Here is an 18,454-nt window from a genome sequence, read left to right on the forward strand (position 1 = left end):
AACAGGTCAAACAGGTGATGTGCTGGGTGGGAGGGGTCCTTGATAATATTTTTGCCTCTGTTGTTCTCATTCTGCAGCACAGGGTTGCACAACAAAACGCAAGTGGCAGTCCCTTTTATGCAAAAAAAAAAAAAAAGGGTTTTTTTTTGTGGAGCACTGCATTATGTTTCCACAACTATGCAATTCTGCCACCGTGGGTCCTAACTGTGTATTTAGCAGTAACCACCATACAAGCGCAGTGCATAGTGGTGGTAATTTGCTAGCCAGATATACATACTAACAGGAGTAACATGCACACATGGCCACAACAAAAACAAAAAAATGAGAAGCTCGGAAAAAAAAACCCCCAAAAAAACCCCCTCCCACAACAAAAAACAGAGAAGCTCTGAATACAGCACACAGAGGGGGCGTTACTTCATTCTCTCATTCTCTGCTCAGGACGACATTACTCCATTACTGTATCTTTACATAGCAAATAGTTGTTTGCTGCTATATTAATGTTCTGAATGTGGTACACAGGTCCTTTATTAAGGTAGGCATATTCAATGCACTTAGCGCCCTGCTCCTCCAATGCCCAGAATACACTATGTACCAGAGGCTGACTGAGAGAGAGATTTTCTACTTTTAGGCGCAGCTCCAAAAACAGAAAATCAATATAAGGCGGGCAATCTATTCTGGCGGGCTAACACGAATAAATGAATGTATGGGAAACCCTGATCTCAGAGATATTGTCGATCTACTTTAACAATGTTTGAGAACCAAGCATCATCGATGTACACATGAAGTCCTCCCTCCCTTGTCTTACTGCACCTATGTTCTGAGGGTGCAGCACTCACTCTGCCCTTCAAGTGCTTGCTCCGGGATATTATGATGAAGCCAGGTCTCTGTGAAGATGTGGTCAGGATGTGTGAATGGATGTGAGGATGTGAGAATCACTGGCAACAAGGTTCTTGAGGACATGTAAGAAGTTGTTCTGCAAAATGGTTCATCGCAAATAAGTAGCATGATAGTACTGGTTGGTCCTCAAGAACCACCAAGAGATGACCATACACTAGCCCACACTCATGTCAGCTGTCTCAGATCAGAGTGCTGTCTGTTTGCTCCTTTTGCCTGAAGTGACCCCCACCACAACAATCAACAATCCAATTACCGTCAAGATAGTCTGTCACCTCTTTCCCTCCCTCTGAGGTGTGAAAAGGACAAATGCATTTCACAAAATACGCTTCAGCACAAAAGCTTGTATGTGAGAATTAGTCTCCCCTTAAGGGGTTTTGGAGACAAGCAGTAGTCTACAAAATAAAATTCAAGAGGATCTGTAGGACCACCAGCACACATCTTACCATGAACGAGAATCTGGTGGGGAAGCCAAACACAGATAAAGGTAATGAATTTACAAGTAATGGAATCCTGAAGTTCTGTTTTGGTTCTTAAAAAATGCTTTTATGAACACAGTGTATGAACATAATTCAGACTTCTGTATTCTGATTTTTGCTCAAAAGCCTCTTGTCTTGTTTTTTGGCCAGTGACTGTTACAGGATTTACAAAGGATGTCTTGAACCACGGCATTAATGCCAAAGATTCCCATCACATTGACCAGCAAAGTTTGTTGATGCTGTTTTTTTCCTCAGTTCAGTCCACTTTACCCAATTAGGTCAATGTTTTTGTCAGATCCTGTCAGGGGGAAGACAGGCCTCTGAAAAACTAAAGTGGTGCTTGTTGTAGCCCTTGTTGCTTCCTTTGGGGAGTGATGACATTTTGGTTTTATTTTAGGTCATCAGTTAGGCCAAGCTTCCTCAGGCACCGCTCCTGGTCACCAGAGATTGGCTTCCCAGTCAATAGGTCAATATGTTGTCTAAGTGAGTGTATTTCTCTGCATGTCAAGAGGTTTAGTAGTGCAAACAGGGATGAGGTTACAGAACAGCGTGCGGTACCATTTAAGAATAGCTCATGACTTTGGGAGATGAAGTCAAAAATTGCAGAGATCTAAAGTGGCCCCAGGTGTACTTAGGCAGGGATCCCAAGATATCTGTCACAATCTGACACTAGGAGGGCAGAATTACACCAGATGTCCATAGGATGTTACAATGTCAAGTGCTGGTTGTGCTATGACTCCATCATGTCTACATCACAGGTTCAAGAAAGTTCCAGAAACTGGGTGTATGACCACCTGCTTTTTGCTGACATATTTTTGTGATTTATACAGAAAAACAGAATTAATGTAAAATGTAAATAAATATAAGGAATATAAGGATTCACTTCAGTTAGCAGCTGTAGCAATTCAAAGTCAGCTGGCATAAACCCCAGGGGTTTCATACCACCCCAACTCCTCAGCAGATCGGAAAACTTTCTGTTGCTACCATTACACCGGTTAGCCCCGGCGCTGCCACTGGCCACTAGCTCGCTGTGACCCCTGTTGCTGGGGTTTGCACTGACTGAGTTTGAGTTGCTACAGATGGTAAAGCTAACTGAAGGTCCCTCTCCAGAGCTGCTGCTCACTCTCCTTCTGGTCAAATAGTCTCCTAGCAGCGGGGAGTGAAGATGAGAGACAGCAGGGTGTGCAAGTTAGCTCATTCTTATCTCATTTTTCATGTTAAATAAGATAAGATGAGACCATATTTAGTAAAAAAAAATCCTTATTATCCTCCAAATCAGCTGCATCACCAGCCTTAATTGCCACCTTTTCTTTTACTTTTCACTGTTGAAAGGGAATTTCATATAGGCTACTTGTGACCCAAGCATGAACACACAAGACTTCTGTTGGAAATTGTAGCAGCAATTTGTGAGTGTCAATCATTCAGTCAAACATCCATCTGCATCTAAGCAGCGCTCTCAAATCATTTATAAAAAGGACCCCCTGATTGGTGTCACATCTCCATTTTCTTTGGAGAGGGTTAAGATCTCCTCTTAACCCTCACCTCACTTGACCTTCTGTAGGTAGTTGACTCCATGCACAGGCGTGATCGAGATGGATTAATTCCAACAGAGTGTCCAAACACGTGACGAATGGCAAAAGTATGACTAGTCACCTTCACAGTATGCTCTCGTTATATTGATTATTTTTCGACATTATATAAGCGTCTCAGCATCAGCAGCAGTGAGGCAGTGGATTGTTAGAGGTACACACTGAAACATTCAGGGCAGTCGTTAGGAGAAAAGTATTATCTAATGGCTCAGAGGATCAACTACTCATGTATATTAAGGGCTCCTGTAGACCTGTCTGTATGGATTACTACAGATTTAGTTATAGCTAGTGGCCCAGCAACTCAGGAATAAAAGAGATTATCGATGAAGCTAACCTCAGTGACACAGTGAACTGTGTCAGAGGCTGTGACAGAGCTTAACTGAGACCTTAATGTATTATGGTGGTATGGACCTTAATGTATTATTGTGAGGAATTTCAGTGCTTTGAAAAAGACCCAAGACATAGAGTGAGATCACATATAAGATATTAAATCTTTCACCGGTGACGATTTATTTTGTCTTTTCAATGGATCCCTATATCAGTTAAAGTCATTTTATACACTAGTCTCAATTATAACTCAAGATTTCTGTCATCATGACAGTGAAATTGATTTGTTTCATTTTTTTGCATAAAGTAAAATTAACAATAAATACAAATAGGTGTGAACATGATGACACCTGTGCAATGTGATGTAATCCAATACAACCACTGTACACTCAGTACTGCTTAGTGAGGCTTACAAATGTTCAACTTTGTTGAAATCTGTCTAAATTGAGGTCCATTCACTTGGTTCTACCTCTGACAATGCCTTACAAAATCTGCTTTTTATTTTATTATTTATTCTTGTGCAACTTAAAAACAATACGTCACCTTACCACATCTGTGTAAGACAAGAGAAAAGCTCAAAACTAAACACTACAGTCAGGTATAAAAATAACGATTATCCTGAGGGAAAATAATTTTAATACTGTATCTGTATCAGCTGTTGGCAGGACTAAATTTGCAGTCTGATACAATATGTTGAAGACTTGAAGTCGTCAAACCCAGAGGATGTGTGGTTGTTGAAACTGTGAGGTGATGACAGCACATCAGACACGGCTCCATAAATAAATAAAGACACCAAACGCCAACACTGTTGCAGGTCATGCATGCCTCTGTCTTTCATAGTCTTTAAAGTGTTCTGGCACACCTTACTGCTTCCTTCTGGTGATGTATTTGTTTCATGTCTGCTTCCTTTTCCTGTTCTCTGTCGCTGTGGTATTGTTTCATGCAGATTTATTTGTCCCAGGAACCCGCTGCACTTGCTCTCCAATATCCTTATCAGAGTGACGGTGGTCACATGCTGCATAATGTGCAATGCACCTCCTGTGTTCCTTTTGATGGCCACTACAGCTTTCAGTACTAAGCTGCCTGTGTCTCAGCCGAAAAGTTGCCCTTGAAACACCACAAAGACTACAGCCAAAAGCCAACAAGCTTGTACAGTCTTGGTCTGCATGAGAGGAAATAACTCTCCATAGCAGCAGGTGAAAGTAGTCTATATTTGTCATTCAAATAGGAAAACCGGAAGACTGACAGAATGGATTGTGGTAAGCACATTAATACACAAAGAACAATATCTGGTATTTACCATGGGCTCGCAAACAATAACATAAATAATCACAGACCAATTTCTGCATAAGACCTCCATGGCTAGAAAATAACTTCACCTACAGTTCTGTTCACGTCCCCCTGACTTCAGCCCTTTGTTTGCTTTCCTCTCTACCGTATCTCTTCTCATACTCTGAGCTGAACTGTCAATAAAAATGATTTCATTCACTGACGGGCACTGCCATCGCCGATACCAATTTAACAATCAGCCGATAAAAAACAACAAGGGCTGACTTGTGCAAACCGTGCTGGACACCACCACAAAAACTAGGTTAAAATACTTTCACCGACGGCCCAACATTGACTGACAGCCACTGATGGAACATAACTAAGTACATCTACTCTGCATTGGGTACTTTTAATACTTTAAGAACTTTTTCCTGAATGTACTTACATTTACTTAAATAAAATTTTCAGTGCAGGACTTGTAACAGAGTATTTTACAGTGCAATCTTTGGACTTTTACTTAAGGGTCTGAATATTTCATCCACCATTAATGACAGCCAGCCGGTGGTTTTGTGCGTCAGGGCCCTAAATCTCAATGGGTCTGCACAATAGAAATCCACAAACCAGGGTGTGGTTTTACAAGAGGCTCGTCCCTATCATTGTTCAGAGGTGAGACCAGTGAGAGTTAAATAGTAAGTGTTGTACGTGTGGATTTGGAGGTGGATGTGGGTGTTTATCTCGGAGACTTCAGTATTTTATCAGACAAATGCTCACTGCACAACTGTGATACTCTTTTTTGTCACTTACAGACAAGTCCACGAAATTTTTATGACGTTAGCTATTAGATTTGAATTCTGATCAAATTAAACTTTGAATTTTTACAAATTTACAAAAAAATGTTTTTAAAAAATGAAATATTTATAGTAATGTCAAAAAAACTGTACTCTTATGTTTGTTGCTGGATGAATGTAAATTCATGTTTCATTGAATCTGAATACGCTTTACTTTGCTGACAACCACCAGATGGCGACATAACAAATTTCTATGCTTGTAGAAGACAAAATGCTCATACATACTGTATATCCCCCTAACTCCATCCTATGAGCAGCAGAGGAATTCTTCCATTTCTGAAAATATGCAAACCTCTCAGGCTTCTCATGATGAAGTTAGCAGCTCTCTGGGATATGGAGCCGATGCATTTGGAGTAACTTATTTCATGTTAAATAGGTGGCTGATGTGATATAACCTTCTGATGTAACAAGGCCTTCTGAAATTCATCTGCACAACTGCTTTTGCAAGCTATTGTGTGTCTGGAAGAGTACATTCGGACAGGGTAAACTCTGTCTGTGTGTTTTGGTTGCATTTAAAAGAAGTAAACGTAAAATAATCTTTAAAGGTAAATGGACAAGGAGGTAATTTATAGCATAGAATTTCATGTTGTGGTCTCTCTGTTTGGCTGTAAGTGGCCTATAGGGGTAGGATATTTAACCACTGACACAACAATTATCATGTTTTAGATGTTTTAGGTATCATATGTTAAGTTATGATCAAGTGGATTGCAAATAGATGTTACACATGATCTATGTTTTCTACATGCATCAAGCAACCAGTGGAAGAAGAGTACTTAGACCCTTTACTTAGAGAGACAGATACCCCTAAAATCAAAAATACATATTTTTCCTCTTTCCTGTAATGCTATTTATCAAATTACGTTGTTTGTTATGAGTTGCAGAGTATTGGAGTTTTGCCCCAAGTTGAATATAATGGAACTAGATAGCCCTCAGCTTGCTCAAAGCACCAAAAAAAAAAAAAAGTTAACTATAAGCCTACTTAAAAAAAATGATAGGCCATTTGTTATAACTAAAGGTGAGCCATTCTGTTACAGTTGGCATATAAATAAGTTATATATCATATCGTCTGCACGTGACCGTAGCTTGCATCTACAGTAATTAACAGCTTGTCTTTTCACCAAACATAGAATTAGAGCACTTGGATGAGTGTATTTGTGTACGATCACGGGTTGCAGATCAGGGATATTCATGGCGCTGCAATGAGGCATGATGCTCTCGTATTGCGTATAGAGTTTTGTTCTATTTTAAATATTTGAATAATAAATTTAGTATGTGTACCTCATTGCTCAAGACAACTAGCACGCTGTTAATCCAATACTGTTAACCACACTGAAGTCCTTTGCGACCTTGAACAGGAGCCCAAAGGTTATGGAACCGTTTCAAATTAACGACATAGTTATGCACACACATGCATGGCCACTTATGCATCTGAAGCTGTATCCAACCACACACACTGGATTCATTTGAACAGCAAATGTCTCTCATGTCTCTGTGGTTTTCTGATTATAGGCTATAGTATCAGACATATAACAGATATACTGTCTCTTTGGTGATCAGAGCTACCCATGTCAGGATGTCATGATGAAGAGATGCCTTAAATGGAGCTTTACTACCACCTAGTGGACTGGGGGTGCAGCACCTCCTGCAGATGTACAGTACTGAAGTGGAGGAGCAGTTGTAGGTGGTCTAAGGTGGGCCTCTCCAGTTGTAAATAATGTTCTGACACGTGTGTGACCACTCCGGTGTCTGCGACCTGTCACCCCTGAAAGCTCAGCTTTACCACCTGGGGGTGGACTGTTCTTGATCTTGCGGCACCTCCAGCAGGCTGGCACACTGCTCTCTCACTCCCAGTAAAGAACCCCAAGGTCCACTTTATCGCGCACACACATACAAATATATGTGTGTGTGTGTCTGTGCGTGGTCCTTTTAGAAAAACAGCTCCATTACAAAGGTATTTGACGTGGAGGTCTTTGGGACTGTGTAAGTCATCTCAGAGCTTGGAGCAGCTCATGTTTCTAAGTGTTACTTTTATATCCTGGCTTGTTACAGAGTTTGTTTATATTTTAAATACCTCAGTCAAAACAGGGTCACTTTGAAAGTCAAAGCATATGCACCTCTGTGTAAATTCTGTCTATTATGGTTTCCAGTTGTTTAAATTTCTGTGCAGTGTATCTGGTCAGCTGTCTTGTGTTTCACCTCCGTTGTTTGATCTGTTTAATTCTGAGGATGCACAATTTCAGCACAGTGCAAGTGAAGGCTTGTCTGTACATCAGTGTAAATAGGACTCAACACAGTAAAACTGGCTTTAGTTATTGCTTATTTTGGGCTTAAGCACATCTGGGGTGTGTTATGACTAACGCACTCTCTTCCCCTCAGATCCTCACACACATACACACACACACACTCCCTTTCTCTTGCATTGTGCAAAAGATAACAAAAGTTGTCATTAAAGCTATGAAATTTCTTGATGTCCTACATACAACTGGGAGACAGCTGGTGACAGACATTGGATGATATAAAAACCAGGTGTGGTATTCAGTGAGCACTCCTCAGGTGCGTCTTTTCAAGACCTGCACGATGAAGTTTGATATCACTGATGAACGCCTACATCTGCAGCATCATTTTTTTCCTCATCCACGACACATCAGACCCCCCACTCCATTCACTCTCACTGCCTTACCACCTAATGATCCTCAACACCCACCAGAGCAATCATATGCACCCCTTTGATCAGCTTTATCCCCCACTTTAGTAGTGTTAAAAAAAGATACAGCACCAACAAAGGGCCAAAATGTGGCTCCCTCCCACTGCCTCTCTTTTTCATTATCTATTCTCTTTTATTCCCTTGTCCGCATGCAGTGCTGAACAATGCAGCGCAGGCGGACAGGGTGGAGGCTCATGACAGGATTGGTAACATGATGACACACCAAAGGCCAGGTGAGTAAAATCCCCCTCCACAGCGGGACATGTGTCACAGTCCAGCCGCGTCTCCAGCCTTTTTTGTGGTCTCGCATCTCCCTTCTATGGCTCTCTCCCCCTCCGGCCGTAACGATAAAGCTCCCATCTGCTGTGGGGACGCAGTCTTTCTCTCTCTGAACTGATCCCTCACAGCAGTTTCCCCTTTGTCAGATATGCTGATCGCGTTTCACTTTTGACACCTCTGTGTTTTACACTTGCGACAGGTACGACGGTTCTTCTGTTCTCCGAAGAAATGTATTGGAAACGTGATAGTCGTCTCTTTCCAAAAGCTTTGCCCTCTGCGCCCTTGTCCCCCTGGTGGAAACAGTATTTTTTTAAAGCGCAGAAAAACAGTTCTAAAGGAATGCCTGAGTGTGTTGATCCTCACCAAGAGTTGGATAATTGACCCTTCGGCTGACCTATAATTCACCACAAAAGGTGCAACTCTGAACTTGCCGCACAAAGACTAAATGAGACCCTTTACAGTCACTGTAATCCCTTACTTTAAAGGTTCAGTGTGGATTTAGGGGGATATATTGGCAGAAATCAAATATATTAAGTATGCTTTCTTTAATGTATAATCAACTGAACATGAGAATAGCAGCCGTTTATATCTACACAGGAAGCAGGTTCTCATCTACGGAGATGCCATGTTGAACTGCCATGTTACTACAGTAGCCCAGAATAGACAAACCAAATACTGGCTCTAGAGCCAGCCATTTGTGTTTTCATGTCAGCAACAGTGGTTAGAGCCCCTCCGCAACGAGCAACAGCGGAAAACACTGCTTTGTTTTTACCAGTTTAAATCACCAGGTCCGTTTGTTTCAGAGAGGAACAGACATCTGAATAATTCACCTCCAGGTTAAAACCTCCTCAATATCTGGATCTCAAGTTATCAGAGAAAAAAGGTGAGCACATATTAGCAGGTGCTCGGCGAACGGCCTGTCTCCGATATGCCAAACAGTGTGGAGAAACACTGATTTGTAGCGTGAATCATCTGGTGTTTTTACGGCTATAAATCACCGGGTCAGTTTGTTTTGGAGAGGAGAACTTTGTGGATAACTCAGCCCATGGTAAAAAACCTCTCAAACTTCTGGATCAGAAATAAGATGAGCACACATTAGCAGGTGCTGGGCGAGCGGCCCCACTGTGACAAGCCGAGCAGCACTAAAACATTTTTAAAAAACACTGATTTGTGACGTGACACTGCTTTATTCAGTGTTTTTACCAGTTTGTCTGGTTTTTTTTGGAGAAGAAAAGAGTCTTTGGATAACGCCATGTTTACACTGGATGCAGAAGTACGGTAAAGCGCATTTTCCATGGAGCGCTACCCGCTTCCTTTTGGCACCTATGTGGAGCAATGGGACTCTTCCCACCGGGCATACCACAGCCCAGATCTCTGCATCAGGCTCAGGATCTGCAGCAATAGCGACGTCTGCTTTATTTTTTTCTGCAAGCTGCGAGCAAATCTGGCAGAAAAACACATTTATAATATATTCTGAGCAGTATAAAGACAATATTTGATATGATATAAAGGATATTATTATGATAAATGATAAAATATGCATCCCATGCTTGAGTGGAGAAGCATAATCTCTTGCTGACCAGCTTGGAGAAATGCGCTTGTGTTGTGAACAGGCACATGACTGCTGATGGGCACGACACTTAACATATCGGGACACTTCCGCGTCTAGTGTGAAGCCACTGTGTTGCAGCTCTCACTGAAAAACTGCCTGAACAATGAACACTGAAAGAAAACTGGTAGAAGTTTCAGCTGGTTGCAAACTGAAATTCTCACTGCTAGCTGCCACTAAATCCCCCCAAATCTTAAACACTGTTCATCTATGTATGCATGATTGTAGCATCCACTCTGATTAATTACACGTATGTTTATATGGATCTGCCTGGCTGTCTATCTATCACCTGTCTGGCGACCCATGCAGCCATATATCTATCTATCTGTCACATCCATCTGTGAGGCTGTCGCTCATCCATAGTGTTCTCAGCTGTTTCAGTGTGTCAGCGGTGTTGCTGGTGATTCTACACACAAACTTGCACATGCCAATTGTTAGTAACATGAACCGAGTCAGCATCCTAACCTGCAGTGAGATCGCCTGTCACAGGTCAAAGGGACAGCTGTAGTGTTTTCAGACTCTGGCTTAAACTGATAAAGTGTCTTGGAATGGGAGTGATGTGTGATATGAGGCCAGATTATCTTGTTACAGTCATGATAAAGTTCATATGTTGTCATGTGTCTCGCCAACCTCCAAGGGACTGTCACCAGCACCATATGATTTCATGAATAAGAGAAAAAGTAAAAGTGCGGTTTTAATGGATTCACAATTGAAAATACAAAACTGTTTTACGAACTTGATATTTTTCTTTTCAAAGTCCAGACAAAAGTATGCCCAGAGCGCTTTAACATCTGACACCTGAACCTTGACCTATGCACCCGAGTGTGCGTCTCCAGATACTTCAGCTATCAGGTGGACTCAAAACAACGAATGAAAAGAGTTTAAAATTTTCTCTCCACCCCGAATGACTCACTGCCCTGTTGTGCGCACATCAATCTTGTCCTTGGAGCCAAACACCTCAAATAAACCTGACCTCCATATTCTGATAATAACAATAACATGCAAAATTATCACAGCATCCTTATTCCTAATCATCAGTTCCTTATCAGCAGTTCACACTCAAAAGTGTCCTTGATACTCCCTGTATAATCAGACACACTTTTGCAAGTCAAAATGTATTCTGATTAATTAAGTTATTTAAAATGAGTTAAATATTTCTCCATCTAGGTATTAAATGGGTTTAGCTTGGATTCAAATAGCATGCTTACTCTCTTATTAACAGGATACAACGTCCACCAAGGTTATAATAAATGGCTTAATTAGTTCATTAACTGATATCATAACAGTTGATTTAATCTACAATCCAAGGATCCTCCCACAAAACTAGTAGCGGCTATCGCTAATTTATTTGACCTTGGAAGTAAATAAACACTGCAAGTCAACTTTCCCATAACCCCTACTCCCAAGTGAACTGATTAGATTATCATGGTATTACATCCAATTGTCTCTTTGTAAGCTCCATTCTGCTTGTTATTGTAAGCCTCTTGTTATGTGCTATTCATGAGACAAAGTTCAAGGTTGACTCACCTCTCTGTTCATTACAAGAGCAACTGAGCAGCGTTTGTCCAGAGGTATGACGGGACAACAATGTGTGCTAATACTAAAGCCTGGAAAGTGTTGGAGTGGTAGTGTAATTTATTAGTAATGCGGGGAAACGCTATATCCTGTTAAGCATAATCATGAGTCATATTTCTCAGGGCTGGAAAAGTTCACCTCCTTTTCATCCACATCTGTCCTTAATGGATTTGGACTGCCTGGCAGGGCCAGTTTATACATTTTAACATGGGTGGCCCCAGTTAAAATCTGAACTTCTAACCCTTGCAGTGTGAGAGCCATGTTCTACACAGAGGTGTGGATTTGTGTGTAGACAGCTTGTAGTTTTGGGGTGTGAGTGTGAGTGTGTGTGTAAGCATTATTGTACAATGCAGGATATAACTTAAGCCTGGAATGAAGAAGTCAGTCGATTTAATGAAAAAAGTTTACTTTAAAACAGTACTTTACCAACTATAACCCAGACTGATATGGGTTATGAGTAAGTCTCATGTCTGTGCACTCAAGTCACAAGTTAAAACAGGCAAATCTTAAAGTCAAGATGGGCAAGTCGCAAGTCCTAAACTTTAGGTTTTGAGTCTTAAATGATACATATGCGCTCTATGTACAATATGTTCAACTTACAAAACCTATGAATACTTTTTCAACTTTACTTTACTTTTTTTTGCCAAAATTGTTGGAAGTTGTTTACAACTCCAACTGTAATTTTGGATAGGCACGTTTTGCATAGTGCGATTTTTTTTTTTTTTTTTTGGACCACCAAAAGTGTTGTAGTGTTGCCAACAAAATCAATGCATTGTTAGCTCTTCATGGTTTTCCATTGCAACTTGATTGGATGTAGTTGGTTCAAACAAAGTGGATCATCTTAGGAATTGGGAAAATTGTGAAGTGTGAAAGTGTTGATTTGCTGGGAAACAGCATACTTTTTAATCATTGGGTTCTGAAGGAAGGTGTTGAATTCCAAGTTGGGTTGAACACATTTTTTTATTTTTTCAAGTTGGGTCTACTTGAGTCACAGCCCAGTCAAAAGAAGAAAATGGTAACATTGTACAATTGTGCAGACCATACATGTTACATTTGCACGTTTCATATGTATCATATAAAAACTTCTAAAGTGATAAACAGTTCAATACTGGAGCATAGCTCCAGTATTTTCTTTGGGTGCATTCCTTGTAAAGAGGCCCATTGAATTGTCTGTTGCAAATTCATCCAATCTGAAGTAAGCTCTGATCTCCGCCTGCAGAGGGGCTGAAGCGCAAGAGACTAACTTCAACCTTGTTTCTACAGTGACATAGTATCTGAGCTGACTTTGTCATCGAGAGGTGGATGTGACGCCTGCCAAGCTGCAGGTCACTGCAGGTCACTGTTTGATACCAACAAAATTGGTAGTTCTTAAACGAGTCACTGCTGTGTTTCCACCAGCTTTTTAGGAAGCAATGTGGGTGTTTTCTAGCAGCTTGTTTCTGCCTTTCCAAAACTCTGGACTGTATTTGAATCTGAAAACAGGATCTTTTCCAAACCCTAACCAAGTGGTGTTTGATCCTAAACCTATTCACATGTTGACCAAAGCTTTTTTGAGACGTTAAGTTTCAACATATCCACTACATAATAACTGAAAATGTAACACAAAATGTACAGTACCAACATTTTTTTCTGGTAATTGGTTTGCAAGTCCAAGTCATGTGACTAGTTCACATCTCTGATTGGGATGACAATCTCAAATTGACTCAATATATAAATATGGAGAATACATTAATTATTCTTACGTATTGACGTTCGTAATTATATACTTTCTAACTTGAATGTGTAAAAAAGCATCAAGTCGAAGGCAAAAAAATTAACATAATGTACAATATTTCTACATTTTTAATGTATTAGTCTCCAACAGAAATGTTCTTAATTGCCACTTGTGTAGCTGGAGTTCTTTTCAGACTATTTCCCTTCCACATGCACCTTGGAAGTAGGTGAACTTGTGCCAGAAATTCCTAGCCTGACTTCAGAGACATCTCTGGCATTTTGTTAAAAAAACACTTGCTCTTAAATTCCGCACCTTTGAAGCGGTTGAAAGATGTCGTTTCTCATGTTCGGTCACACTGGACTAGCAGTTCCTCCTGGCTTAAGTTTTTGTGCTAAACTAAACACACCCAAGACCCAACTCTGTACCTACTAAACACAGGTATTCTTCTCATTTGACTCTCAGTAAAAGATAAATGAATCTTTCCTTTAATAGGCCAAGGTCTAGACCTGTTACGGTTATATGAATTTAGTATAACCGATTTGTGTGCACATCATGCTTAGAACCATAAAATTTACAAAAAGAGAAAGGAAGTAAACAAAGGAAATGCTTTTCTCTTGCTGTGAATGAATCAGTGTATCTGCTAATTAATCTCAGAGTAAGATTCCTCATCACATATTTACAATTCAAGCACTTTTCAAGGTGACCGCACTACGTGATTTACATCAAAGTGACCATGTGGTCATGCAGCTCTGATCAACTGTCCGGTCTGCTGAGAGAGACATAATATCCTCTGGGTATTACTGACAGGGAGCATGATATGAGTGTGTATATGCCTCAGTGTGTATATGCCTCTGTGTGTGTGTGTGTGTGTGTGTGTGTGTCACTGTGCCTGTGTGAGCATGCACATTTACACACAGGCCCACGTGTATGAGTGTGAACGTGTATGTGTGTCACAGTGTATTTATGTAAGCGGCTGACATAAATACATCAAGGGGAACACACAGCTGTCTAGTACCATGTTTCTCAGGGGTTAGGACCTGAAATGGACTGTGGGACTGTTTTTGTGGGGTCACATCATTTTAAGTTCCTTTCAGTGAACTTGGTTCCAGGGGTGCGGCTGCACCAGGCTGTCATACAGCGCTTTCTACAACAAATTTGCAACAGTAGAGGAAATGGGGGCTTAGCGAGTCCCACTGCGCAGCCACCGGATGGCTGCAGTGAAAGGGACCTGCTCTGATCTCAACACATACCAGGCTGGATTAGAACAGGGAACCAGAGCAGAAACAGGATCTGACCCTCTCTGCTATCACTCTCTAACCCTGCCGCTTCTTCCCAAAGACATCCTCAACACTTCCTTCTCCAATTAGTGTGACCTTGTTATGTTGGAGACAGGGGAAGCTTTGTGAAAGTCAAGGCTCCTGCTTCATGCACCGCACTTTTAGCAGAGCTGTCCGGCGAGCGGGCTTGAAGGCTAGAGGTTATAATCAAAATAGCTTGGTTGAAGTCTGTAAACCGATACAGAACTGTAAAGCAAACGGACAACAAGAAACGTAATTGTGTCCCTTCCCCAAGGGAGCTTTTCATCTTCACTCAGTGGTTGTGATCAGCACTTAGCCAGCCCTGTTTGTTTAGTAACACAGTAGGAGGAGGCCCAGGCGGACACTCTTTGAATGCTAAAAACCGTAAAGCCAGCACAGAGTCTGACACGGTGCCACCTCAGGGAGGAGCGCCGGTATCCCACATGTCCACTCTTCGATGAGGGGCGCCACCAACAGCTGCCTAAAGTCAGGGGTCAAAGTCATGCCAGGTAGATATCAGCAGTCAGGATTACAGGCAGTGAAGGATGATGAGGGGCTGAATTAAAAGAGTTGAGCAACTCTATCAGCCCAACAACAGACCACCCTTACCAGCATAGTGCTGTGTGTATGTTTGGACATATGGCCCACCCTACAATACATTACACACACACACACACACACACACACACACTTCCTCTGAAATTCCTTATTTCAATCCATCTTTTGTCAAGCAGACAGCTGAACGTGCCTGGAGGTTTTCAGGGTTTGGGCAGTTGCCAAGATGTGCATCTCAGAGTCCATCTATGCATCCCACCTGTCCAGCCCCTTGCACAGAGGGAAATATATTCCCTAAATCCTTCATCAGTATTTGTGAATAGTGAAAAAACAGAAGACGCAGGGAGCAGTGTCGTAAATGCCTACACGTCTATAACTTTCTCAGCACTCTCCTCTGCATAAAGGACCTTGAATTCATCGTCTCCATCATGGCCCAATGAAGTCACTGGTCCGTGGGAAAGAGCTTACTTGATTCCCATTTGCTCAGGGGTGATAATTCACCCTTGACCAATAATAAGCTACACACAGCATGCAGCTATAGCAGGCTATTGCGATGCAATGACAGGTTAAATCTTTATGTAGCGACCCGAAGAGGAAAACAAAGTTTTCAACTTTTCAAATTAGACCATATAGTTGACTAAAAGGCCGAATTACCGAATATCCGAATTACCGTGGCAACCTCATTCCACCATTCACAACGTACAGCAGGACACAATGTACATAATGTAAATATATATAGTGAAAGCGTCTAGAAGGACATATGGGTTTTTAAATGGCTCCCGTCTCGCTACACATTTAGTATCTGTGTCTGAGAGATTTAACCTTCCTTACTTCCTCCCGTCTATTTATAACAGTGTCATAGTCCTGCCTGCACTTTGATAGTACCAAGTGATCTCATTTACACACACTCGCTCACACACACACACACACACACACACACACTCCTGCTAGCACATACTTTTGCACGCATACAATCTATGTGCGAACGATGCCAACAAATACTCATAAAATGTTTGAGCAATGACTGAAACAGATGGAAATACTGCTCTGAATGCCACAATGGCTGGGCATTTGGCATTGTGCCATATCTGAATTGTAGCATGTCCTAATGGATCAGCTGAAAGCTATGTGAATCTTTCAGTATCTGACTACCTGCTCTCTGTCTCTGCGTCTCTGTGCCAAGGGTGATCCGGGGCTCAGTGCCCGCTGACAGCTGAGCTCACTCTGGCAGACAACCGGCACTTCTGCACACAACTACATGCAGAATACAGAATGAGAGGCCGCTGCCGTGATCGGCATTAAAGCCCAAAGCATGGCAAGGTGGAGTTTGAGCTGTTGTGCATTTTATGGATACTATAAAAGGAAAACCTTTATAATTTGATGCAATGTGAAATAAATGAAGTTCATAGCTTTAATGATGTTGAGATAGATTTCAGTATTTTGTAAGACATTCAGTTTTCTTCACCCCTTAATATGACAGAGGGTTCACCCCACAATATAAAACGATCTAATACAACATCCACACAAAATTAGGATTTGATACATTATTTATAACTCGGTGCATTGGACTGTATCATTGTCCTGGTGTTTCTGTCATTGTGTCTATCTACTGTTCATCAGACTATCAATAAATGGATTAAATCTGTGCACAGTAAACTCAGTGTTGCAATTCACTGTAATTCAAAGTCTCCCATAGTGGCCAGATGCTGATGTTAATGAAACAACAACTACAAACACTCCCACTGAACAATAGACATAGTTTAAACATTGTCTCCAAGCTTTAGCCCTGTTATACACCAGGATATATCAGCTACATCTGGCCCAATTTTAGACCATATTTTGAAATAATCATTAAATATATAAAAATATGTAAATAATTAACAAAAGTACTGCATACCCCCACTTTTAAATGTGAATGTTTATTTTATGACATATTCAAAGTTTACTCTTTCATCTAGGTTAAGACTAGAAGTTCTAAAGTACTAAAGTAGTACTAAACTTTCACTTTTTTAACCTTGAATAAGCAAAATCTAAACATCCAAAGATAATGAAATCTAAGTACCTAAAGAAAAAAAAATTGAAATGTCTAAAGACAAATAAATCTAAATGTCTAAAGACAAATAAATCGAAACTTCTAAAGACAAATAGACTTATAATAGAGAATTAATAAATGTCTTTTCAATGTTAAATTGGTCAGTGGGTTAACTTGTGTAATGTATGTCAATACATTAAGACTTATTTGAATCTATTAGTTGGTTTGGCTCCTTGTTTGTGATGACTAGTTTTAAAATGAACTTTTCTTTTAGCAGGTTGGCTGAAGTTGGCGTGATTGGCTGTGGTGTCAACTGGAATTTAATGTTGTGGCTGGTCAAGCATGCTTTATTTTTTAACTGCTTTATATGTTGTTGAATAATTTTATATTACAGCTCATCACATTTTATATCTTGGAAATCTATTACTAAAAACCCTACTCAAAAAATCAAATACATACACGCTTGCATGTGCCCATGTGCACTTTGCTACAATTGATTGTTTTTTACCACATGAACAACACATCGATACAGGCAGCCATTTGTTCTCATTTGAGCAAGAGTTCAACAAGATGCTAAAAATTTACTCAGTGACAACAATGACCACACAGAGTTGCTGCTGCTTTAGGTATAAGGCACAGTCACTGTCATAGGACTATTTTGACTTTATGGTGTTTGTGACAGTGTATTATTATGGTGAAAATATTCAAGTATAAACAGACCACACTTTGGCCATGAAGGGATGCAGCTGGTCTGCAGCAATATCTATGTGTTGCTTTTAAAATTGTGCCCACTTGGTAATATTTGGCCTAAAATGTGAAAGCAAAAGATTTCCCACCCCAGTGTCACTAACCTGCACTGTGCATCCTGATCCAGAGCAGATAATCCCGCACGGTCTCCTGTAAAGAAACATAAAGGAAAACAACAGAGGCATCAGTATAAACATCTCACTTCACAAAGTATTTATCATTGTTGTTGTTGTTGTTATGTTTTCTGTAACACCTTTATGAACAACAGGTAGTTGTGGGGCAAAGACTTTTCAGTGTGAATTAACCCTCAGAAACCTGGGGTGCCCTCACTTTTTAGTGCTGCTTCAGATGCCTTTACCAAGTATTTTAACCTCTGAACCCTGAGGAAAAACTGTGGTTAAGAAATGTTTCACAAATTGCAAGAAATAATTAGATTTAGACATTTAAAAAACAAGCAAACAAAAAAAAGCAAGGCAAAATGTCTAGGAACAAAAGGAAAAAGGCTAGGGAAAGACTATAATAATCATAACATACT

At 40.7% G+C, this 18,454-nt stretch overlaps 1 protein-coding gene across 2 annotated transcripts in view; it reads right to left on the reverse strand.

Moving 5' to 3' along the window:
- The window catches only part of opn4xa (opsin 4xa), a 41,585-nt gene that overhangs the window by 19,582 nt on the left and 3,549 nt on the right, over nucleotides 1–18,454 (reverse strand). For both annotated transcript variants that reach the window (XM_042509297.2, XM_042509298.2), the window contains exon 2: nucleotides 18,024–18,069. The gene's annotated coding sequence lies outside the window, so the exon portion shown is untranslated. The remainder of the gene's footprint in view (nucleotides 1–18,023; nucleotides 18,070–18,454) is intronic.

The sequence above is a fragment of the Plectropomus leopardus genome, chromosome 20 (genome assembly GCF_026936395.1).
Source record: "Plectropomus leopardus strain MGB_pleo_1.0 chromosome 20, ASM2693639v1, whole genome shotgun sequence".
In the NCBI taxonomy this organism is placed as follows: Eukaryota; Metazoa; Chordata; class Actinopteri; order Perciformes; family Serranidae; genus Plectropomus; species Plectropomus leopardus.